Source organism: Heptranchias perlo, chromosome 10 (genome assembly GCF_035084215.1).
Source record: "Heptranchias perlo isolate sHepPer1 chromosome 10, sHepPer1.hap1, whole genome shotgun sequence".
In the NCBI taxonomy this organism is placed as follows: Eukaryota; Metazoa; Chordata; class Chondrichthyes; order Hexanchiformes; family Hexanchidae; genus Heptranchias; species Heptranchias perlo.
The window spans coordinates 54,275,743-54,301,648 of NC_090334.1; the positions used below are offsets into that span (position 1 = coordinate 54,275,743).

The 25,906-nt window shown below is 44.5% G+C and overlaps 1 long non-coding RNA gene across 1 annotated transcript; it reads right to left on the reverse strand.

The window, feature by feature from the left end:
- Positions 1-6,629: 6,629 nt before the first annotated feature.
- LOC137326156 (uncharacterized) lies at positions 6,630-10,685 on the reverse strand. The gene is made up of 4 exons (XR_010964126.1): positions 10,524-10,685; positions 9,895-9,997; positions 8,687-8,715; positions 6,630-7,217 (listed from the first exon to the last, which is right to left on the reverse strand). It is a non-coding gene; the product is annotated as an uncharacterized lncRNA (long non-coding RNA).
- Between the last annotated feature and the right edge of the window lie 15,221 nt (positions 10,686-25,906).

Below are 25,906 nucleotides of genomic sequence, written 5' to 3' on the forward strand. Positions count from 1 at the left end.
TCTTTAAGGGCTGAGCCGAGGGCTGCTGCTGGTGTTGCAGTGGCCCAAAGGATGAGTCTTCTTCTCCAACGAGCTGCCTGGGGACGCTCGTTATGTGTCCGCAGCTTGCCGGCTCCATGATAATGAGTCAGGAGGCCCAATATTACGTGCACCTCAGGCCTATCCATTAAGACGCACCTCCGTTCCCCACGCTGCCTGAAATTTCTAGGCCAATAACACAGTCTGTTCCTAGTTTCCTTACATATCATTAATATTGAAAAATAATGCTGCAGAAATGACCTTGTTAAGTTTCTCATGATGATTGGACTGCAGTGGTTCAAGAAGGCGGCTCGCCACCACCTTCTCAAGGGCAATTAGGGATGGGCAATAAATGCTGGCCTCGCCAGCGATGCCCACATCCCATGAATGAATAAAAAAAACATTAGGCCAACATGCTTTGAATATAATTTTTATGACTTTTAAGGAATTTGGACAGAAAATCAGTAAGTTTGAAACATTTGGCAGTGATTTAAATAGGCAGCAGCCTCTTCGCTGTTCTATTGTGGTTTTAATTTAAAACAATCAATCAAAACTATTATTTATACAATAGTACCTGTCAATGTGCCAGAACCTGGGAGGAAATGTTTAGCTACTTCAAGCATTCAATCTCAATTTGAATTTATTTTATTTCTGTTTTACCACACATAAAAGAAAAAGATTAAAATAAACAATCACACACTGAAGTGAAATAATATGAAGCGTAACATCACACTAATAACTAAACACCACTTGATGAGTTGGCCACTAGAGTTCTCAAAACAGACACATTGTTTGATGTTTATAGTCTACTGTATTCTAGCTAGACAGAATTCCACATAACTGACTGAAAGGTATGCAATAGTTAGCCAGAGGAATTCTTAAAACACAGTTCTGTGGTAAGATCGAAGTATACGGCTAGCAGCCTTTGAATAGGGTAAAAGGGAAGTATACAGTGGTGTTCCCCAGGGGTCAGTATTAGGACCCTGCTCTTTTTGATATATATTAATGACCTGGACTTGGGTATAGAGGGTATAATCTCAAAGTTTGCAGATGACACGGAACTCGGAAATGTAGTAAACAACGTGGAGGATAGCAACAGACTTCAGGAGGACATAGACAGACTGGTGAAACGGGCAGACACATGGCAGATGAAATTTAACGCAGAGAAGTGTGAAGTGGTGCATTTTGGTAGGACGAATGAGGAGAGGCAATATAAAATAAATGGTACAATTTTAAAGGGTTGCAGAGAGACCTGGGGGTGTATATACACAAATCTTTGAAGGTGGCAGGACAAGTTGAGAAGGCTGTTAAAAAAGCATATGGGATCCCGGGCTTTATTAATAGAGACATAGAGTACAAAAGCAAGGAAGTTATGCTAAACCTTTATAAATCACTGGTTAGGCCTCAGTTGGAGTATTGTGTTCAGTTCTGTGCAACACACGTTAGGAAGGATTACAGGTCTATGGGGAAAGAGCAGGAGAATGGGACTAATTGGATAGCTCTTTCAAGAGCTGGCACAGACACGATGGGCCAAATGGCCTCCTCTTGTGCTGTTCATACTATGATACTATGATACAAGTTCCTTAGACGTGTGTTTGTTCAACAGCAGAGTCATCCATATTTCTTTCTATTACTAAATTGCCTTTTTGGTTATTCTGTGTCCGATGGCCAAAATATTTAAACATCTGAACCTGTTGAATTGGGAATTGTAAGCTACACCATAAGCAAGTGGAATTTTCAGAAACCAGTGCACTAAAATGCCACAAAACTTGTTTTTTTAATTCACTATCATTTTGTTGTATAAACTCCTTATAGATTCTGTCATTTCCATATCCAAGCACACTAATAATAAAGTTGTTTCTGAACTACTTTATTTTTATGTGAACCAGTTATTAAATTTGATTGCTGCATTTCTCAGGCATGATCCTTGAAAATATTTAGCTGGGCAACGTAAATGACAATATTGGAGTAAGATGGATTTTTTGTGGCTGTAAAATAAAAGCTTGTGATCCATTAAAAGTTTAAAAGAAAAAGCCAAAAATATTCCATTTATTTAAAGTACTTTGGAGCCAACACAAAGACAAGTTTCCAAATGTCAAAACTTGTTCCCGAAAACTCTTTAGAAATACTAGCATACTATGGATCTCCCACGGCATTGCTCTTGGTGAGTTGCAAGATAGGCAATAAGTTCAGTATATTATATGCATAGAAATGAAAGAAGTGACAAGCAGACCTGGGATTTGGAAACAATTTTATGAGATATGTGCTCAGCAACAGTGAAATGGCTTCTGTCCGATTTTCCTGACTGAGAAAAGTTTGTTGAGCTGTTTATCCGTCGCTAATGCACTGAAAACGGTGAGGAAATTTGCCCCTCTAAGATATGTTGTATGTTATACAGCTATTTATCAAATGAATCCCGGGGAGGAGGAAGACAGAACATGTGGGAAAGGTGTCAAAAAAATGATACTTGCTGGGTGGTGACACCACTCTTCCATACTCAGCGTTGCTGATGCTTTCAAATGTTTCCCTTGGGAACAAGGCAAGGGGCCATTCCCTCATGCACCCCATCCACCACCCTAAACATTCACTCCCTTCACCACTGGCGCACCGTGGCTGCAGTGTGTACCATCCACAGGATGCATTGCAGGAACTCGCCAAGGCTTCTTCGACAGCACCTCCCAAACCCGCGACCTCTACCACCTAGAAGGACAAGGGCAGCAGGCACATGGGAACAACACCACCTGCACGTTCCCCTTCAAGTCACACACCATCCTGACTTGGAAATATATCGTCGCTGGGTCAAAATCCTGGAACTCCCTACCCAACAGCACTGTGGGAGAACCTTCACCACATGGACTGCAGCGGTTCAAGAAGGTGGCTCACCTTCACCTTCTCAAGGGCAATTAGGGATGGGCAATAAATGCTGGCCTTGCCAGCGATGTCTACATCCCATTAACGAAAAAAAAAAAAGTGCAGCGAGCTGTTTCAGGGCTCCCATCTGTCCCAGTGGTTATTCACTCTTTTACAATGCACTCAGAGCCCAGGCAATTCAAGGGGAGGGGCATATAATCTCAAGATTTGGCTTGCTTAGCCTTTTTTTTATTCGTTCATGGGATGTGGGCGTCGCTGGTGAGGCCAGCATTTATTGCCCATCCCTAATTGCCCGTGAGAAGGTGGTGATGAGCCGCCTTCTTGAACCGCTGCAGTCCATGTGGTGAAGGTTCTCCCACAGTACTGTTAGGAAGGGAGTTCCAAGATTTTGACCCAGCAACGATGAAGGAACAGCGATATATTTCCCAGACAGGTGCCAATCAAGCGGGCTGCTTTGTCCTGGATGGTGTCGAGCTTCTTGAGTGTTGTTGGAGCTGCACTCATCCAGGCAAGTGGAGAGTATTCCATCACACTCCTGACTTGTGCCTTGTAGATGGTGGAAAGGCTTTGGGGAGTCAGGAAGTGAGTCACTCACTGCAGAATACCCAGCCTCTGACCTGCTCTTGTAGCCATAGTATTTATATGGCTGGTCCAGTTAAGTTTCTGGTCAATGCATAACTGGTTACAAATGCTCCCGTGCCACAGCTGCAATTTTTCCAGGATCGCAGATTTGTGGCTGGAAGTTTCTTATGGACAAAAAGTAGATCCTGAGACAATTCAGCATTTCTCTGTAGTCCCAGGTGATGGCAGCACCTGCACACACATGGTTTTGTTCATTTAAAAGGTGCACGGGACCAATGGTGACCTATTCCAACTGTCGCAAATGGGGTTAACATAATGGCGCAGTACTTACTGCCCTATTTACTCTTGCGTGGTATCTGCCGCCCTCTTAACTGAGTTTAGGACCCAGGTGGCCCAGGTGCCTGCCTGTATCTGGCGCTGGCAATATTTAAATAGGTGTCCTATCATGCTGCAATTTTGAAGGCAAATAGCAGGACTACCACTGAGGATAGGACCCACCCAGTAAATTAGGTGGTTCAGAGAGGCCACTTGGAATGCTATTTAAAGGGGAACACACATGAAACTTGTTGGTTCATTAGATCTGGCTGGAAGCCTATCTTATTCCAGAGAGCTGTACTTTGTCAGAACATAGATTTGTTGGCAGTTTACAAAAACTGAGCAGGCTGCTACAACCTGCGAGTCCTCCTGACAATGGCAGCTGCCTTAGCAATACCAATCTGGTTAGTTATGGAAGGAGAACAGAAGCAGCAGCAGCAGCAGCAGAGAGACCAAGAAGCTACACGGGAGGTTGGAGGAAGACTGTTGGAGGGATAGGGCAACAAAAGTGCCAATATCCTCCAAACAGGATCTACCGAAACTGGACCACTTACCTCAACTTCAATGATTTCAACTCCAATCATCCCAACTCTCCATCCCTGCACACTGAGGGAAGTCTGTGCCCAGGATCTCCAATGCTTCTTGCTCCAGGGAAGTGAAGACCTGAATTGAGGTAGGCCCTCCTCCTGTTCACATACGCTCCTCAGTACTGTGTGCCAACTTGTCCCACAGAAAGAAGGGGAGCTTAATAGTGTGTGGCCCCATCAAATGCTTGTGAATTTGTGTGAGGCGTGCTGATGTGTGCATGTTGAGTGTGATATGCAGCAAGCAGTGTGCAGGATGGGAGGGTGTCACAGAGCAGGAAAATGGCAGGAGGCTGAAATTTACTGGTAAATACAAGAAGAGTCCATAGAATTCCCTAAGCAACCAGGTGACAGCAAAATGTTGCAAGTGCAGCTGTGAGGGACACAACAACTGCTGATAGTGCAGCTGAAACTAGAAGGAGGGCAGCCTTCGTTCCCATTCCGAATTTTTTTTTATTCGTTCATGTGATGTGAGCATCGCTGGCAAGGCCAGTATTTATTGCCCATCCCTAATTGCCCTTGAGAAGGTGGTGGTGAGCCGCCTTCTTGAACCGCTGCAATCCGTGTGGTGACGGTTCTCCCACAGTGCTGTTAGGTAGGGAGCTCCAGGATTTTGACCCAGCGACGATGAAGGAACAGCGATATATTTCCAAGGCAGGATGGTGTGTGACTTGGAGGGGAACGTGCAGGTGGTGTTGTTCCCATGTGCTTGCTGCCCTTGTCCTTCTAGGTGGTAGAGGTCGCAGGTCTGAGAGGTGCTGTCAAAGAAGCCTTGGCGAGTTGCTGCAGTGCATCCTGTAGATGGTACGCGCATTAGAGTATAAGCAGGTGGAAAGAGGGATGGAATTGCTTGGGGTGGTGTGGGGAGGAAGGGAAGTGCTGTGGTAAGATGTGAGAGAAATGCAGAGAAGGAGGCAGCACAAGAAGTAATTCTTACCTTGGGCAAATATGTTGTGTGCATTAAACATCTTATGACATTGCAACCATGTCCTGGGGTGAGGCTGACTGTGTTCACTTGTTCGGATATCTCCCTCCAAGTCTGCTGCAGTGTCTGCCCTCACTCGCTCCAACAAAATCTCCAGGCACCGTCTGAAAATCTTGGTGCCCTTAAACGTGCCAAAGCAATCCTTCACTTTCTCCTCCCAATCTGCAGCCAATTATGAGGATGTCTTCACTTTGAGAGGTTGCATCTTGCTTTAAGAGATGCGACCTCTCTTTTTATTGACACTGGGCCCACCTGAAATCCTGCCCCCCTCCTCAGCGAGCTGCCTGTTAATGCTCACAAACTTGTGGGCAGCTTTCCTATCATAGGCTAATGAAGCCCCGACCATCAAAATGGCTCGGGTCTTTCACACACTTCATCAAGCGGACAGCCCAATTGCCCCAACCCATCGGGTGCCGATTTGGCACCTAAAGTCAAAATCGACCCCATTGTCAGCAAATAGATTCATGCTGTGGAATGTAAATTAAAATCACCTATAGCCTCAGAATATGTATCAACTTCTGTTATTCCCAGGCAATCACAATGGTTCTTGAAGTTCTTAAACTGACAGTGTTGCTCTTTATTGAGATGAATTGGAAGGAATGTTGTTTAGTGATCACATAATGCAATGATATAATTTAGGACACAATGAGGTGACAAATGTTAAAAATAAATCAATGCACCGTAATGAAATAAATGCCCAGCTCCTTCAGGTTCTTTCCTTTCTCCAAAAAGGTGACAATCTCCTTTTAAAAATCACATGGAATTCACCTTTGTATCTGCACTTTGTGATATGGTTACTGTACCTTCGTTCTTATGTTTGGAAGATATTTTTGGAAAGTTATTGTGAGGAACTTGATGGCTTCCAGGTATGTCTGACATTTTTTAGCAATTCTCTGAGGTAAATTTAAGCATTATGTGGTGTGTACTGTTGATTCCAGATAGACGCATTCTTGAAACAAGCACAAAATTCCACAACACCAAACCCTTTCCTATTCTTTCTCATTGTACATAATTCCTGATCCAAACAAAATACTTCAGTACAGAATCCTGATCCCAACATAAAATGTTCTCCAATTAACTGTGTTTTAATATGGAGCACATTAATTATGGTATGATTCCTGCCAAATTTCACCATCAGACAGCGGCACATCATATATACCAAATCATCTTGTGTAAGCAATTCTGTTAAGTGTTTTCTGAAATTTTCTTCTGGACTCAACTGCTGAACAAATGGGCAGTGGTACAGAAATTTGCAATTCAGCAATTTTTCCAGTACATTATACAAATGCTGATCTAAGTATAATTCTGATTCAAACACAAGCTATCTTGGCAAACACTGCAATTACTGTAATGGCAAATTAGCAAGCACGATTGAAAACTACCTTAACATAGAAAGCAGAAGGTGGTGATAAACAGAAAAGAAAGCAGTGACTAGTAGAGTTCGACAAGTGTCTCTTGTGGGTTCCCTGGTGCTTACACTATTCATAAATAACATGGAGGAGAGCACTTCTTGTAAAATTATAAAATTTGCTGATCACACAAGACACGATAAGTGCAAATGAGGAAGGCCATTTTAGCTCATCCACCCAGAAAAAAACAATGTTCCCCCATCACAGCATTAACTATTTCTTCAATGATTCCAGGGCTTTTGCCTCCAATACTCTACCCAGAAGTTCATGTCATGTGTTGACCGCTTTTCTGTAAAGAAGATCTTCCTGACATCAGTCCTGAACTTGCTTTTCACTAGTTTGAACTTGTCCTCCGAATCTTCCTGTTACAGATTATCTGAAGTAGTGTTCTGGATATGTCTTCTTAACTTAAAAACATAAAATACAGGAAACACTCAGCAGGTTAGGCAGCATCTGTGGAAAGAGAAACAGAATTAATGTTTTAGGTCGATGACCTTTGACCGATGAACTATCTTATATAGCTCTATAAGGTAACCGCCCCCCCCGCCCACCCCGGTCGCCTCTGTTCAAGTGAGGTTAAGATATGTAGATAGGCGACATGTATAAGGGATATTGACAGTATTCAAGGGGATCATGACTGATTAAGAAGACAAGTCTAAGCATTGGCAGATTGGTTTTAATATAGATTAATGTAGCCTGCCCCTGGACTATGAAGGGAAAAACCAGGTTCCTGCTCCTGGTTTGACCAGTAAGCCTTGCTAGAAATTGTGTGTGTGGATGTCAGGCAACAGTGTCAAGGTCAGCTGTGTTCCTCCTCTCCTGCAGACCCTCAGTGTCCAGGTTCAAAGGTGATGAATGGCTAATTTGATGAGGTGCTAGAGAGCTGCCACCAGCCGTGGAACTGTACCCCAGCGACAGGCAGCACTTTTAAAAGAGAAGTGAAGAAATTACATAGAATTACAGCACAGCACAGAAACAGGCCATTCGGCCCAACAGGTCCGTGCCAGTGTTTATGCTCCACACGAGCCTCCTCCCACCCTTCTTCATCTAACCCCATCAACACATCCTTCTATTCCTTTCTCCCTCATGTGTTTATCTAGCTTCCCCTTAAATGCATCTATGCTATTTGCCTCAACTACTCCTTGTGGTAGCCAGTTCCACATTCTAACACTCTCTGGGTAAAGAAGTTCCTCCTGAATTCCCTATTGGATTTATTAGTGGCTATCTTATATTTATGGCCCCTAATTCTGGTCTCCCCTGCAAGTGGAAACATCTTCTCTACGCCTACCCTATCAAACCTTTTCATAATCTTAAAGACCTCTATCAGGTAACCCCTCAGTCTTCTCTTTTATAGAGAAAAGAGCCCCAGCCCGTTCAATCTTTCCTGATAAGTATAACCTCTCAGTTTTGGTATCATCCTAGTGAATCTTTTTTGCACCTTCTCCAGTGCCTCTATATCCTTTTTTTACAATACTGTTCACAATACTCTAAGTGTGGTCTAACTAAGGTTCTAAACAAGTTTAACATAACTTCCCTGCTTTTCAATTCTATCCCTTTAGAAATGAACCACACTGCTTGGTTTTCTTATGGCCTTATTAACCTGTGTCGCTACTTTTCGTGATTTGTACCCCCAGATCCTTCTGCTCCTCTACCCCAATTAGACTCTTATTTTCCAAGCAGTATGTGGCCTCCTTATTCTCCCTACCAAAATGTAATACCTCACACTTATCTATATTGAAATTCATTTGCCAATTATACCCCCATTCTGCAGGTTTATTAATGTCTTCCTGTATTTTGTCGCAGCCCTCCTCAGTATTAACTATACCTCTCAGTTGGAGGGAAATGCAAAAGTGTATCTAATCTGTGAGGAAGTAAAGGAAAGGAAACATTTTAACTTTCAGATTCTGTTCTTTTTAACTTACCGTAAGAAAATTGAAAAAGAGATGGTGACCTGCGGACAGAGAAAGGAATTACTATCGAAATAAAAAGTGACATGGGAATAGAGTTTGCATGGGGTTTTTCATAAATATATGAAAGGGTAAGTTAAAACCACTGTACATCCATCAAGGAATGTGTACACTTTCCAGTTTTGCATTCCTTAAACAGACCTAACTTCAAAATTCATTTGTTTTTTGCTATGCCAATAACCTTCAGTAAAACATCTGTGCCAGACTCAAGTGGATAAATTGAAATTCTCAATTAGTTGTAAAGAAGCATTTTAAACTAATTTTAAGGCATATTTATTGTGCTGTCATTTTGTGCATTCCCTGAGATTACACCACGGGATACTAGCAGACAAACGTTTAACACGGTTACCTGAAATTTTCCCTCTTTAATTTAGTGGAGGCATTAACCCATTTATTTTAAACAGGTCAACGCCTTCACTAATAGCAGGGTGAGGAATGTCAGACAAACATGTTAAGTATTTGTCCCCTAGAAACTTATTGTGTAATTGCTCTGGTTGCTATGTATAGGTACATTGTAAGTGTATTAAAGAACATATTAATGATGTCAGTACACATAGGGAGAAATCTTAACCTAACCCGCCCATTGGGAAACTGACGGGATCAGGTGCAATGCTGGTTTTACACCCCAGATTTTACTCTCCAGTGAAGTCAATGGAGAGTAATATTGGACGAGGTTAAAACCGGCGTTCCACCTGATCCCCTGGGTTTCCCGTTCAGCGTGTTAGGTTAAAATTACCCCCATAGTGTCCAGAGCAAATCTTCCCCATTTCAGATCCTCACTGATATACTCCATTTTCTAGTCAGGAAAATGAGGAAACGACCTGCACCAAGGCATCTGAAAATCTGACTCAATCGGACTATTAGAAAGTGCACTACAGTGGTCTGGGGGATTAACCATCAGTTTTTCTCTCATTCCTCCATGTGTCCTCTGCTTATGATGGAAAGTCAGTATGTACAGAATTGCAGACATGCACCTGCATTCTACTATTCAGTGGCACAGCAAGTGGGACAACCAACACACTATCCCACCCCGCAACCCATTGTTAAATTAACAGAGTAGATTAACTTAAATTATATAAGTTTGGAGGCCAGAGATAAATCAATTTACTGGTTTTATTAATGTCAACAGAAAGTACAAGCAAGATATACGTTTATATACTTACTATAGGAGGATATTCTTCGGGTCTGCCTTTAACTACAACCCATTCAGGCAAGTTCTCAGCACGGAATACAATAGAATTACTGAAAGTGAGTGTATTTATAAACCTAGATGGACAAAATCAGATGATTTGCTCTAAATGCAAGTTTTTGTTGTTGTAAATCTATCAATTCTGAGATTGTTGTCATGTGACCTTCTTGTTTCATATGCTACTACACCTATAGATGGCAATGTCGCACAATATACTCTTCATTCTCACTGGAATGTAGGTTTTGTTTATGTAGATGATATCAAACCTTAATATAATGATAACAGCCGAAACATAGACAGTTGGCTCCAAACTAGATATAATTCTTAGCTTTTTCTAACTACTCATTGATCATTGCTTGATATGTCCTGAGTAGTTTCTCATTGGAAGCTTATGCCCCCACTTTTGTTCAGTACATTTCTATCTATTGTGTGTGTGTGTGTGTGTGTGTGTGTCTCCACCTCTTCCGCTGTGTCTCTGTCTGTCCTTCCCTGCCTTTATCTATGTTTCCCTTTATTCACCTCTCTATTTATAAATGAACAAACCATGGAAAATAGTTTTCCTATCAAAATCTATCTCAAAAAGTTCCAAAGCCCATGTTTTACCTTATTTTGAAGACTTTAGGACTTGCTGTCAGACTGCTTGTCTGAAATCTGCTTGTTAGATGAGCCACAATGTCCTTCACTGGACATTGGGAAGACCAAAGCTTGATTTTGGCCACCAACGCAGGTTCTGAAGCCTTGCCATTGATTCCATTCTCCTCCCTCACTACCTTCTCAGACTGAATCAGACTGTTTGTAACCTTCACATCCTGTTTTACTAAGCTTCTGACCACATATCCTGTCCATCGCAAAGACTGCCTACTTCCATCTCTGTAACATCATCCACCGTGTCCCTAGCTCTGCTCGTCTGCTGCTGAAACCCTCATCCATGCTTTTGTCACCTCCACACTCAATTACTCCAATGCTCTCCTGACCATCCCACCTACATCCTACAACCTCTGTATACTTCAGCTCATCCAAAACTTTGCTGCCAATATCCTGTCCCACACACCCCTGTCCTTGATGACCTACATTGGCTCCCAGTCCCACAAACTCTTAAATTTAAAATTCTAATTATTGTGTTTAAATCGATCCATAGCCTTGCCTCTCCCTATCTCTGTATCTTCTTTCAGCCCTACGACAACCCCCCATCCTAAACCCAACCCAACCACCTAACTCTCCATTCCTTTGAGTCTGGTGTTCTGCATCCCTGTTCCTTTGCTCCACCCATTGACAATTGTGCCTTCAGCTGCCGGGGTCCCGCACTCTGGAATCCCCTCCCTAAACCCCTCCACTTTTTTTTTATTCGTTCATGGGATGTGGGCGTTGCTGGCAAGGCCAGCATTTATTGCCCATTCCTAATTGCCCTTGAGAAGGTGGTGGTGAGCCGTCTTCTTGAACCGCTGCAGTCCGTATGGTGAAAGTTCTCCCACAGTGCTGTTAGGAAGGGAGTTCCAGGATTTTGACCCAGCGACGATGAAGGAACGGCAATATATTTCCAAGTCGGGATGGCGTGTGACTTGGAGGGGAACGTGCAGGTGGTGTTGTTCCCATGTGCCTGCTGCCCATGTCCTTCTAGGCGGTAGAGGTCGCAGGTTTGGGAGGTGCTGTCAAAGAAGCCTTGGCGAGTTGCTGCAGTGCATCCTCTGGATGGTACACACTGCAGCCACAGTGCGCTGGTGTGGAAGGGAGTGAATGTTTAGGGTGGTGGATGGGGTGCCAATCAAGCGGGCTGCTTTGTCCTGGATGGTGTTGAGCTTCTTGAGTGTTGTTGGAGCTGCACTCATCCAGGCAAGTGGAGAGTATTCCATCACACTCCTGACTTGTGCCTTGTAGATGGTGGAAAGGCTTTGGAGAGTCAGGAGGTGAGTCACTCGCCGCAGAATACCCAGCCTCTGACCTGCTCTTGTAGCCACAGTATTTATATGGCTGATCCAGTTAAGTTTCTGGTCAATGGTGACCCCCAGGATGTTGATGGTGGGGGATTCGGCAATGGTAATGCCATTGAATGTCAAGGGGAGGTGGTTAGACACTCTCTTGTTGGAGATGGTCATTGCCTGGCACTTGTCTGGCGCGAATGTTACTTGCCACTTATGAGCCCGAGCTGGATGTTGTCCAGGTCTTGCTGCATGCGGGCTCGGACTGCTTCATTATTTGAGGGGTTGCGAATGGAACTGAACACTGTGCAATCATCAGCGAACATCCCCATTTCTGACCTTATGATGGAGGGAAGGTCATTGATGAAGTAGCTGAAGATGATTGGGCCTAGGACACTGCCCTGAGAAACTCCTGCAGCAATGCCCTGGGGCTGAGATGATTGGCCTCCAACAACCATTACTATCTTCCTTTGTGCTAGGTATGACTCCAGCCACTGGAGAGTTTCCCCCTGATTCCCATTGATTTCAATTTTACTCGGGCTCCTTGGTGCCACACTCGGTCAAATGCTGCCTTGATGTCAAGGGCAGTCACTCTCACCTCACCTCTGGAATTCAGCTCTTTTGTCCATGTTTGGACCAAGGCTGTAATGAGGTCTGGAGCCGAGTGGTCCTGGCGGAACCCAAACCGAGCATCGGTGAGCAGGTTATTGGTGAGTAAGTGCTGCTTGATAGCACTGTCGACGACACCTTCCATCACTTTGCTGATGATTGAGAGTAGACTGATGGGGCGGTAATTGACCAGATTGGATTTGTCCTGCTTTTTGTGGACAGGACATACCTGGGCAATTTTCCACATTGTCGGGTAGATGCCAGTGTTGTAACTGTACTGGAACAGCTTGGCTAGAGGCGCAGCTAGTTCTGGAGCTCAAGTCTTTCCCACCTGCCTGTCCTCCTTATCATTCCTTTGACAAGCCTTTAGCCACCCCTCCTACTTAGCTCTTCTTTTGCTCAGCATCCATTTTCTCTCATGCCTCTGAAGCACCTTGGGATGATTTCCTATATTAGTAGTGCTATATAAATGCAAGTTGTTGATGTTGATGCCTGCTGGGAGTTTTCTCCACAGATGTTTGCACAGACTCGGATTGCAGCTGGCTGTACGAGCAGATACTTGCTGGAAGTTGTACTTGTTAAGGTCCATTTTTGCCTAGCGTTAGCAGAGTAGTAACGACCTCAAAAGTCAAAAGAGACCCCATTGTCCTTTCAGCTAATATTAATAGATCTGGGAAGCATCTGAACTCAAGCCATAAGCTTTTCAGAGAGGCAAAAGCCTAAGATGAAAAATGTTGCATTTAAAACAACAACTTGCATTTATACATTTTAGCGTAAAGAAACATCTCAAACAGATGTAAGGAGGATGGAGGCTGAGCCGGGAATGAGGAGATTAGAACAGGTGACTGAAAGCTCAGTTGAAGAGACAGGTTTTGAGAAGTTTTTTAAAACGCTTTTTAAAGGTGGAGAGAGAGGCGGAGAGGTGGAGAAGGAGAGAGGTTTAGGGAGGGAGTTCCAAAGAGTATAGGACCAAGGTAGATGAAGGCTGTCACCATTGATGAGGTGAACGGAGAGGGGAATTCACAGTAGGCCAGAGTAAGAAGAATGGAGCATTCAGAAGTAGATATCAGCCTAAAGGAGATTACAGAGATAAAGTGAGGTAAAGCCATGGAGGATTTATAGACAAGGACAGGGATTTTAAATTTAATACACTAGGGGATAGGAAGACCGTGTAAGCCAGTGAGAAAGGGATAATGGGAGAGAAAGACTTGGCGCAGGATGTGGGTTGAAAGAGAATGAAAGCTATAATTCTTCAATTCTTCGTCCCGTCGAGCTGATGCCTCCTTTCCACAGGGAAAGTGATGGAGATGTTGCTTCTTGTAAACAAGGCATTTGTCACTTGTTTGATACTCACGTGCGACAGACTGGCTGATATGATAGACGTCCTGTGTAGTAACATGGAAGGATTCAGTAGCAGGAAAGCTTCATACTATAGTAGCCTTCTCTTCTATGGGAAGAGTTCTCCCTGTTCCAGATTTTTTCTGTAGGTCATCCTGCAGCAGATGGTACAACTCTGACAGCCCGTCTTGTGAAGCAGAAGTGGCAAAGACAGGTCTCCTCTAACATGTCTAAGTACTTGTAGATGAATCTATAAACTCAGGTCCTGAGGCAATAACAGGTTTGGATTCGATGTCATTTCACATGTGTTGCTGACTCCTCTTGGACTTCTCTTACTCATCTAAATCATGCAGCGCTTTTGGAACTCCAAAGGAATTCCCATCCTCACACTATGTATTTTGCTATTAAAATAGCAGCAACAACCAAGGGTATTAAAAGAAAATATTGGCTGCTATCCCAAAAATGGCAGACATCCCACCAAAACCAACTTGTACATGGAGCAAATGTAGCAAAATGTAATTAAAAGAAACCATCTCCCAGCATTTAAAACTATAATATTCCCTTAAAAAGCATGCAATTACCCAGGACTCCTATGCACCAATTTTAAATAGGGTGAGGTGCACGCAATAGATGGAACCTTGCCTGAAGTCACAAGATTCAGCGTGGGACCTGATTTAAATACTTAAACATTTAAATGAGGCTCCTGCATTCTGATAGCACAGCCTCATTGTTCTGCCCCAAGTTACACAGAAATGTGGCAGGCAGCAAATCAGGTGCATAGACTACACAACTGATTTTCAAGCCTCCCCCGCATCTGACACCAATGAGACTCCATGCTACATGCCTTCCTGTCCTCTATCACGGAAATCTTGAAGGATAGCGAGCGGGAGAGCATGGATCGGCCACTGACCTTGGACGAGCTGGCAAAGGCCCTCTGGTCCTTTGAGAATTGTAGAACTCCCAGAAGCAATGGCTTACCGGTCGAAGTGCACAGGGGTATGCTTCTGGCAGGCAGCATGTCAGAGTCCATGAGGAAAGGCATCACCACCCTCATCTACAAGGGGAGAGGGAAGAAATCAGAAATTGGTGACCCATTTCCTTGCTAAATGCCGACTACAAGATTCTGTCTAAGGCCATTGCCAACAGGCTCAAGTCTGCTCTGGAGCAGGTGACCCACCCGAATCAGGCCTGTACTTTACCCGGCAGGAAGATCTCTGATAGCCTTGCGCTGCTCAGGGTGACGATCGCCTACGCGCAGGACATGGGGGTGAACACCTGCCTCACCAGCCTGGACCAGGAGAAGGCCTGCGACAGAATATCCCACACGTACATGATGGATGTGCTCTCTGAAATGGGTTTTGGGGAGGGAATCCGTGACTGGATCTGACTGCTCTACGTGGGCATCCATAGTGCAGTCCTAATCAATGGGTGGGAGTCGGAGAGCTTTCCGATCAGATCTGGAGTCAGGCAGTGCTGTCCTCTCTCTGTGGTCTTGTTCGTATGTTGTATCGAACCGTTCGCTGCGTCCATCAGGAAGGACACAGGTATCGAGGGGGTGACGATGCCAAGCAGTGGAGGCTCTCAGGTTAAGGTTTCCCTGTACATGGACAACGTCACCGTCTTCTGCTCCCATCAGCAGTCGGTCCACACACTGATGGGCACCTGCGACCGTTTCGAGCAGACCTCGGGGGCCAGAGAGAACCAAAGTAAAAGCAAGGCCATATTCTTTGGCAGATGGGAGACCAATCCTTTGTCCCCTTCACCATCAAGTCTGACTACCTGAAGGTGCTGGGGATCTGGTTCAGGGGGCCCGTGGCCTGCACGAGGAACTGGAAGGAGTGGATCGCCAAGGACAAACAGAAGCTTGGTACGTGGGTGGGGCGATCCCTCTCCATAACTGGCAGGAACCTGGTGATAAGGCATGAGGTACTCACAGTGTTGCTCTACGAGGCCAGGGTCTGGCCCATTCCCCACAACTCCACAGTCACAGTCACCCGAGTTATCTTCCACTTTGTCTGGAGGTCCAAGGTAGAACGCGTCTGCAAGGTCACCATGTACAAGTCCGCAGACAAAGGAGGGGAAGAGCGTCCCCAATGCTGCTCTGATCCTGATGGGCACCTTTGTGTGTGACTGCCTCAGGATGTGTGTAGAGCCCCAGTAAGCAAACACCAAGCGTCACTACGTGCTGAGTTTCTACCTATCCAACACGCTGAGAAGGCTGGGTCTGGCAACGTTGGCCGAGCAGGCGCAGGACATCCCGTCCAGCTGGACCGTCCCCCACACCTGTCCCAGGTGGAGAGTTTCCTGAGGAGGAACCCCTTCGACCACAAGGCCATCAGACAGTGGTCAACACAAAACGTTCTAAGAGGCCTACAAGGAATGGAGAGGGTGGACTCGATTGGGCTTTTCCCCAACCAGACAGTCGATGCCATTTGGCAGAACGTCTTGTCCCCAGAACTAACAAACAGGCACCAGGATGTAGCCTGGATGGTGGTGAGAAAGGCCCTCTCAGTGCAATCCTTCCAACAGGCACAGAATCTCAGTGAGCTGCCCTCGAGGCTGTGGCAGGGAGGAGACAGTCGTCCACCTCCTGATGGGCTGCCCTTTGTGGAGAGGGTGTGGAGAGAGATGCGTTGGTATCTGTCCCGGTTCATCCCAAACAGTTCGGTAACACCGGACACTTGTGCACACCTGTACTCTACAGGCTATTCTCTGGGATGCACACCGAGACAGATGTCACCTGAGGCTGGAAGACCATCAACTCGGTGAAGGAGGCCCTTTAATCCGCCCAAAACCTGCTGGTCCCCCAGCTGAAGGAGCTGTCCACGACTGAGTGCTGCCGACTGGCACACTCCAAGGTCCAGGAGTACGTGCTACGGGATGCACTGAAGCATGGTGCGACTTATGCAAAGGCTCTATGGGGATAGGCCACCGTGTAAGGCCACCCCACCTTGTATTGTACACCATGAATCATATTGAATTGTAATATTGGGATCACATGGTGTACAATCTGTATTGCATTGGTTTGAATTGTATTGGTTTGGAATTGTGATATTTACATTGAACTGTAAGAACATAAGAACATAAGAAATTGGAGCAGGAGTAGGCCAATCGGCCCCTCGAGCCTGCTCCGCCATTTAATAAGATCATGGCTGATCTGATCCCAACCACAAATCTAAAGAACACAAGAAGTCGGAGCAGGACCCGGCCACATAGCCCCTGGGCCCTCTCCGCCACCCACAGGGCATTGACCGATCCGAACTCAGCTTCATGTCCAATTTCCTGCCCGCTCCCCATAACCCCTAATTCCCTTTACTTCGAGGAAACTGTCTATTTCTGTTTTAAATTTATCCAATGATGTAGCTTCCACAGCTTCCTGGGGCAGCATATTCCACAGACCTACCACCCTCTGAGTGAAGAAGTTTCTCCTCATCTCAGTTTTGAAAGAGCAGCCCCTTATTCTAAGATTATGCCCCCTAGTTCTAGTTTCACCCATCTTTGGGAACATCCTTACTGCATCCACCCGATCAAGACCCCTCACAATCTTATATGTTTCAATAAGATCGCCTCTCATTCTTCTGAACTCCAATGAGTAGAGTCCCAATCTACTCAACCTCTCCTCATATGTGCGCCCCCTCATCCCCGGGATTAACCGAGTGAACCTTCTTTGTACTGCCTCGAGAGCAAGTATGTCTTTTCTTAAGTATGGAGACCAAAACTGTATGCAGTATTCCAGGTGCGGTCTCACCAACACCTTATATAACTGCAGCAATACCTCCCTGTTTTTATATTCTATCCCCCTAGCAATAAAAGCCAACATTCCGTTGGCTTTCTTGATCACCTGCTGCACCTGCATACCAACTTTTTGATTTTCTTGCACTAGGACCCCCAGATCCCTTTGTACTGCAGTACTTTCCAGTCTCTCGCCATTAAGAAAATAACTTGCTCTCTGATTTTTCCTGCCAAAGTGCATAACCTCACATTTTCCAATATTATATTGCATCTGCCAAATCTCCGCCCACTCACCCAGCCTGTCTATATCCCCTTGCAGGTTTTTTATGTCCTCCTCACTCTCTACTTTCCCTCCCATCTTTGTATCATCTGCAAATTTTGATATGTTGCACTCGGTCCCCTCCTCCAAATCGTTAATATAGATTGTAAAGAGTTGGGGACCCAGCACCGACCCCTGTGGAACACCACTGGTTACTGGTTGCCAGTCCGAAAATGAACCATTTATCCCAACTCTCTGCTTCCTGTTTGATAACCAATCCTCCACCCATGCCAGAATATTACCCCCAATCCCGTGATTTTTTATCTTAAGTAATAATCTTTCATGTGGCACCTTGTCGAATGCCTTCTGGAAGTCTAAATACACTACGTCCACTGGTTCCCCTTTATCCACCCTATACGTTATATCCTCGAAGAACTCAAGCAAATTTGTCAGACATGACTTCCCCTTCATGAAGCCATGCTGACTTTGTCCTATTAAATTATGCTTATCTAAATGTTCCGTTACTGTCTCCTTAATAATAGACTCCAAAATTTTACCCACCACAGATGTTAAGCTAACTGGCCTATAATTTCCAGCCTTCTGCCTACTACCCTTTTTAAATAACGGTGTTACATTAGCAGTTTTCCAATCTGCCGGGACCTCTCCTGAGTCCAGGGAATTTTGGAAAACTATCACCAAAGCATCCACAATCCCTACTGCCACTTCCCTCAAGACCCTAGGATGGAAGCCATCAGGTCCAGGGGATTTATCCGCCTTGAGTCCCATTATTTTACTGAGTACCATCTCCTGAGTGATTTTAATCGTATTTAGCTCCTCCCCCCCGAGAGTCCCCTGTTTGTCCAGTGTTGGGATATTCTTAGTGTCCTCTACTGTAAAGACTGAAACAAAATATTTGTTCAGCATTTTTGCCATCTCCATGTTTCCCACCATTAATTTCCCGGTCTCATCCTCTAAGGGACCTATGTTTGCCTTAGCCACCCTTTTTCTTTTTATATAACTATAGAAACTCTTGCTATCTGTTTTTATATTTTTTGCTAATTTCTTTTCATAATCTAACTTCCCTTTCTTAATCAATCCTTTAGTTACTTTTTGCTGTCTTTTGAAGAATTCCCAATCTTCTATCCTCCCACTAAGTTTGGCTACCTTATATGTCCTTGTTTTTAGTCGGATACTATCCTTGATTTCTTTACTTAGCCACGGGTGGCTGTCATTTCTTTTACACCCTTTTTTCCTCAGTGGAATATATTTATTTTGAAAGTTGTAAAATAACTCCCTAAATGAACACCACTGCTCATGTACCGTCTTACCCTTTAATCTATTTTCCCAGTCCACTTTAATCAATTCCGCTCTCATACCATCATAGTCTCCTTTATTCAAGCTCAGTACGCTTGTTTGAGAATCAACCTTCTCACCCTCTAATTGGATATGGAATTCAACCATGTTGTGGTCGCTCGTTCCAAGGGGATCCTTAACTAGGACATTATTAATTAATCCTGACTCATTACACAGGACCAGGTCCAAGGTTGCCTGCCCCCTTGTAGGATCAGTTACATACTGCTCAAGAAATCCATCCCTGATGCACTCAATGAACTCGTCCTCAAGGCTGCTCTGCCCAATTTGATTTGTCCAGTTAATATGATAATTAAAATCCCCCATAATTATGGCTGTTCCCTTATTACATGCCCCGACTATCTCCTGATTAATACTTCTTCCAGCAGAGTTGCAACTATTAGGAGGCCTATATACTACGCCCACTAATGTTTTTTTTCCCTTATTATTCCTTATCTCCACCCAAACTGTTTCATTATCTTGATGCTTTGTCCCAATATCATTTCTCTGTATTACAGTGATTCCTTCCTTTATTAACATAGCCACCCCACCTCCCCTTCCTTCCTGCCTGTCCTTCCTGATTGTTAAATACCCTGGCATATTTAATTCCCAGTCGTTGTCACCCTGCAGCCATGTTTCTGTAATGGCCACAAGATCATACCCATACGTAGTTATTTGTGCCGTTAACTCGTCCATTTTATTACGAATGCTACGTGCATTCAGATAAAGAACTTTCAAATCTGTTTTGTGACGCTTAGTTCCTGCTTTTTCCTTTTTCAACACTTTACCTATTACTCCATACCTTCTGTCCCTTCCTGTTACGCTTTCCTCTCTCTCCCTGCTCAGGTTCCCAACCCCCTGCCACTTTAGTTTAAACCCTCCCCAACAGCACTAGCAAACACTCCTCCTAGGACAGCGGTCCCGGCCCTGCCCAGGTGCAGACCGTCCGGTTTGTACTGGTCCCACCTCCCCCAGAACCGTTTCCAGTGTCCCAGGAATTTGAATCCCTCCCCCTTGCACCATTCCTCTAGCCACGTATTCATTTGAAATATCCTCCTATTTCTACTCTGACTAGCACGTGGCACTGGCAGCAATCCTGAGATTACTACCTTTGAGGTCCTATTTTTTAATTTACCTCCTAACTCCCTATATTCTGCTTTTAGGACCTCATCCCCTTTTTTACCTATATCGTTGGTGCCTATGTGCACCACGACAGCTGGCTGTTCGCCCTCCCCCTCCAAAATGTTCTGTAGCCGCTCCGAGACATCCTTGATCCTTGCACCAGGGAGGCAACACACCATCCTGGAGTCTCGGTTGCGGCCGCAGAAACGCCTGTCTATTCCCCTTACAATTGAGTCCCCTATCACTATAGCTCTGCCACTCTTTTAAGTTCTATGAAATAAAGTATATTTTGAAATTTAAAAATAGCCACTGGCGAGTCCTCACAATATTGGCTCTTAAGTGTACAATGAACATATTATTCTCGAACACAAATTAAATACAAAATAAACATTCCCCTATAACTAAAACATTACAAATGTCTGTCAATGGGGCAAAGTACCTTGTCAGTATGGTTGTCAGTTTTATTGCTTCAGGCTACTTCACTGGTTATAAAATATGTGGGTGGACTGGCATTATTTTAATGGACTCATAGACCAGCAAGTGCTGCCTTTATTGTATTCACTTTTACCAGTTGTAACCACCACACATTCCCTTCCCCAAAAAGTTTGATTTTTCCAAATAAAATTGGTGAGAAATTGCAGGAAGAACCTACTCACCCAGTTAGTGTTTCTGTGACAATCTTCATTTGCCCCCACTAGATCTCCAGATTTTACAACATTTAAGCAAGTATCTGGATAGGCTGAAAATAATACAGAAGCGCACATTGGTGATCCCTTCACATCATACATGCATTATTTAAATATACCCTTGTACATGAACTGAATTCAAGGGTTGTAACTGAACTGCAATTTCCTCTCAATTTACTATGTGGCAGAAAAAACTCACTGACCAGCACTTTATTTCAGATTAGTGGTGTGAGAACCCCTCCCTCCACCACCCCAATAGAAAAGTACAGTTAGAGGTAGAAAAAAAGTTGACAAATTTCTGGTTTATGCACTTTTCACCAACCTAAAAGTAGGGTTACTTTTTGTGTTAATAGTGAGTATACCAGTTCTCAGACCCTAGCTATAGAATCATAGAATCATAGAAGTTTACAACATGGAAACAGGCCCTTCGGCCCAACATGTCCATGTCGCCCAGTTTATACCACTAAGCTAGTCCCAATTGCCTGCACTTGGCCCATATCCTTCTATACCCATCTTACCCATGTAACTGTCCAAATGCTTTTTAAAAGACAAAATTGTACCCGCCTCTACTACTGCCTCTGGCAGCTCGTTCCAGACACTCACCACCCGTTGAGTGAAAAAATTGCCCCTCTGGACCCTTTTGTATCTCTCCCCTCTCACCTTAAATCTATGCCCCCTCATTATAGACTCCCCTACCTTTGGGAAAAGATTTTGACTATCTACCTTATCTATGCCCCTCATTATTTTATAGACTTCTATAAGATCACCCCGAAACCTCCTACTCTCCAGGGAAAATGGTTTCAGTCTATCCAACCTCTCCCTATAAGTCAAACCATCAAGTCCCGGTAGCATCCTAGTAAATCTTTTCTGCACTCTTTCTAGTTTAATAATATCCTTTCTATAATAGGGTGACCAGAACTGTACACAGTATTCCAAGTGTGGCCTTACTAATGTCTTGTACAACTTCAACAAGACATCCCAACTCCTGTATTCAATGTTCTGACCAATGAAACCAAGCATGCTGAATGCCTTCTTCACCACCCTATCCACATGTGACTCCACTTTCAAGGAGCTATGAACCTGTACTCCCAGATCTCTTTGTTCTATAACTCTCCCCAACGCCCTACCATTAACAGAGTAGTTCCTGGCCCGATTCGATCTACCAAAATGCATCACCTCACATTTATCTAAATTAAACTCCATCTGCCATTCATCAGCCCACTGGCCCAATTTATCAAGATTCCGTTGCAATCCTAGATAACCTTCTTCACTGTCCACAATGCCACCAATCTTGGTGTCATCTGCAAACTTACTAACCATGCCTCCTAAATTCTCATCCAAATCATTAATATAAATAACAAATAACAGCGGACCCAGCACCGATCCCTGAGGCACACCGCTGGTCACAGGCCTCCAGTTTGAAAAACAACCCTCTACAACCACCCTCTGTCTTCTGTCGTCAAGCCAATTTTGTATCCAATTGGCTACCTCACCTTGGATCCCTTGAGATTTAACCTTATGTAACAACCTACCATGCGGTACCTTGTCAAAGGCTTTGCTAAAGTCCATGTAGACCACGTCTACTGCACAGCCCTCATCTATCTTCTTGGTTACCCCTTCAAAAAACTCAATCAAATTCGTGAGACATGATTTTCCACTCACAAAACCATGCTGACTGTTCCTAATCAGTCCCTGCCTCTCCAAATGCCTGTAGATCCTGTCTCTCAGAATACCCTCTAACAACTTACCCACTACAGATGTCAGGCTCACCGGTCTGTAGTTCCCAGGCTTTTCCCTGCCGCCCTTCTTAAACAAAGGCACAACATTTGCTACCCTCCAATCTTCAGGCACCTCACCTGTAGCGGTGGATGATTCAAATATCTCTGCTAGGGGACCCGCAATTTCCTCCCTAACCTCCCATAACGTCCTGGGATACATTTCATCAGGTCCCGGAGATTTATCTACCTTGATGCGCGTTAAGACTTCCAGCACCTCCCTCTCTGTAATATGTACACTCCTCAAGACATCACTATTTATTTCCCCAAGTTCCCTAACATCCATGCCTTTCTCAACCGTAAATACCGATGTGAAATATTCATTTAGGATCTCACCCATCTCTTGTGGTTCCGCACATAGATGACCTTGTTGATCCTTCAGAGGCCCTACTCTCTCCCTAGTTACTCTTTTGCCCTTTATGTATTTGTAGAAGCTCTTTGGATTCTCCTTTGCCTTATCTGCCAAAGCAATCTCATGTCCTCTTTTTGCCCTCCAGATTTCTCTCTTAACTCTACTCCGGCAATCTCTATACTCTTCAAGGGATCCACTTGATCCCAGCTGCCTATGCATGTCATATGCCTCCTTCTTCTTTTTGACTAGGGCCTCAATCTCCCGAGTCATCCAAGGTTCCCTACTTCTACCAGCCTTGCCCTTCACTTTATAAGGAATGTGCTTACCCTGAACCCTGGTTAACACACTTTTGAAAGTCTCCCACTTACCAGACGTCCCTTTGCCTGCCAACAGACTCTCCCAATCAACTTCTGAAAGTTCCTGTCTAATACCATCAAAATTGGCCTTTCCCCAATTTAGAATTTTAACTTTTGGGCCAGACCTATCCTTCTCCATAGCTATCTTAAAACTAATGGAATTATGATCACTGGTCCCAAAGTGATCCCTCACTAACACTTCTGTCACCTGCCCTTCCTTATTTCCCAAGAGGAGGTCAAGTTTTGCCCCCTCTCTAGTCAGGCCATCCACATACTGAATGAGAAATTCCTCCTGAATACACTCAACAAATTTCTCTCCATCCAAGCCCCTAATGCTATGGCTGTCCCAGTCAATGTTGGGAAAGTTAAAGTCCCCTACTATTACCACCCTATTTTTCTTGCAGCTGTCTGTAATCTCCTTACATATTTGCTCCTCAATTTCCCGTTGACTATTTGGGGGTCTGTAGTACAATCCTATCAAAGTGATCTCTCCCTTCTTATTCTTCAGTTCTACCCATATAGACTCAGTGGGTGAACCCTCGGATATATCCCCTCTCACTACTGCCATGATGTTCTCCCTAATCAAGAATGCAACTCCCCCTCCTCTCTTACCTCCTGCTCTATCTTTCCTATAGCATCTGTACCCTGGAACATTGAGCTGCCAGTCCTGCCCCTCCCTTAGCCATGTTTCAGTAATAGCTATAACATCCCAGTCCCATGTACCCATCCATGCCCTGAGTTCATCTGCCTTGCCCATCAGACTTCTTGCATTGAATCTAGACTTCCCTTGGTCTTTGCCCTGCTTTCTCAGACCATCTGTCCGGTCATGTTTTGTACACTCTCCCTTACTGCCTTTTGTTTCTGTCACCACTTTACTTCCCACTGACTTCCTGCATCGGTTCCCATCCCCCTGCCACATTAGTTTAAACCCTCCCCAACAGCACTAGCAAACACTCCCCCTAGGACATTGGTTCCAGTCCTGCCCAGATGCAGACCGTCCAATTTGTACTGGTCCCACCTCCCCCAGAACCGGTTCCAATGGCCCAGGAATTTGAATCCCTCCCTCTTGCACCATCTCTCAAGCCACGTATTCATCCTAGCTATCCTGTCATTCCTACTCTGACTAGCCTGTGGCACTGGTAGCAATCCTGAGATTACTACCTTTGAGGTCCTACTTTTTAGTTTAACTCCTAACTCCCTAAATTCAGCTTGTAGGACCTCATCCCGTTTTTTACCTATATCGTTGGTACCTATATGCACCACGACAAATGGCTGTTCACCCTCCCCCTCCAGAATATCCTGCAGCCGCTCCGAGACATCCCTGACCCTTGCACCAGGGAGGCAACATACCATCCTGGAGTCTCGGTTGCGTCCGCAGAAACGCCTGTCTATTCCCCTTACAATCGAGTCCCCTATCACTATAGCTCTGCCACTCTTTTTCCTATGGTGAAGAGTTAAGTTTAGAAATAATTCACAAAGCAACACATTGGGGTCAATTTTAATCCTAAGTGAGTTTCGGGCAGGCAATGGGACGGAGCAAGTGTGAAACACACTCTCTGGTATAAACTTCAGGCCTAGGGTTTTTTTAACACCCAGGCCTCATTTTAAATTAGGTTGCAACCTAATGCCTCTTTATCTCCAAGGTTTATATGAAGACAGAGATTTATTTCCTCAGAGTTGTTTACTAGGTACAGTGATGTCACTTCACCATCACTACTGTCCAATCCTGTTTCTGTCACTGAATCTAAGTTGAAACTCCTACCTTCCTGTGCTGTATCGTTGTACCGAATGCTGAAGGGATGGTTTGTTTATTACTTAATCCCTGCCAAGAGATTGTTCTGTATGAGGGTTGCTGGACACAAATCAATTAAACATTCCACTTTCAAATTGCAAACACTAAAAGAAAAGAACACTGACAACTGAGTTCCTATCCTTCACTTAACTCATTAGTCAGGAACTTAATTTGGAACTTAATTTGTTCAGTATCAAAGGCACGATTATAGTTCTCTGAATTATAAAAGGACTTTAGACATTGCCTTTATTTCATCATGGGGGTGGTTGTAGGAATTGCTGTCTGGGAGCGGGAGGAGTGGGAGGAAGGAGTAACCAGAGTTGCAGCTGGAGGGCCAGCAATTAGGAGGATGTGCACTTGAAGAAATTCTTGCCCTTGCAACAGAGCTTATAGGTCCAGACCTATATGACCTTCCATGAGGAAAATAGCTTAAGCAGGCTTTGTTTCTCCAAGGAGGGAGTGATAAAGTTGCATCACATCCTGTAAGAGAATATGCAGCTAACTGCTACACCTAGCACTGCATTGCCTGTTTCTGTCAAAGCCATTGCATTTCGAACTTCTTTGCCTTTAGCTCCTTCCAGGCTGCCGCAGAGAACAGCTGCAACATCAGTCAATCTGCCGTACATGCATGTATGAAACAGGTGACTGATGCCTTGTTTGCTAGAACAAACAGACTCATCACTCTCCCCATGGGCCTTC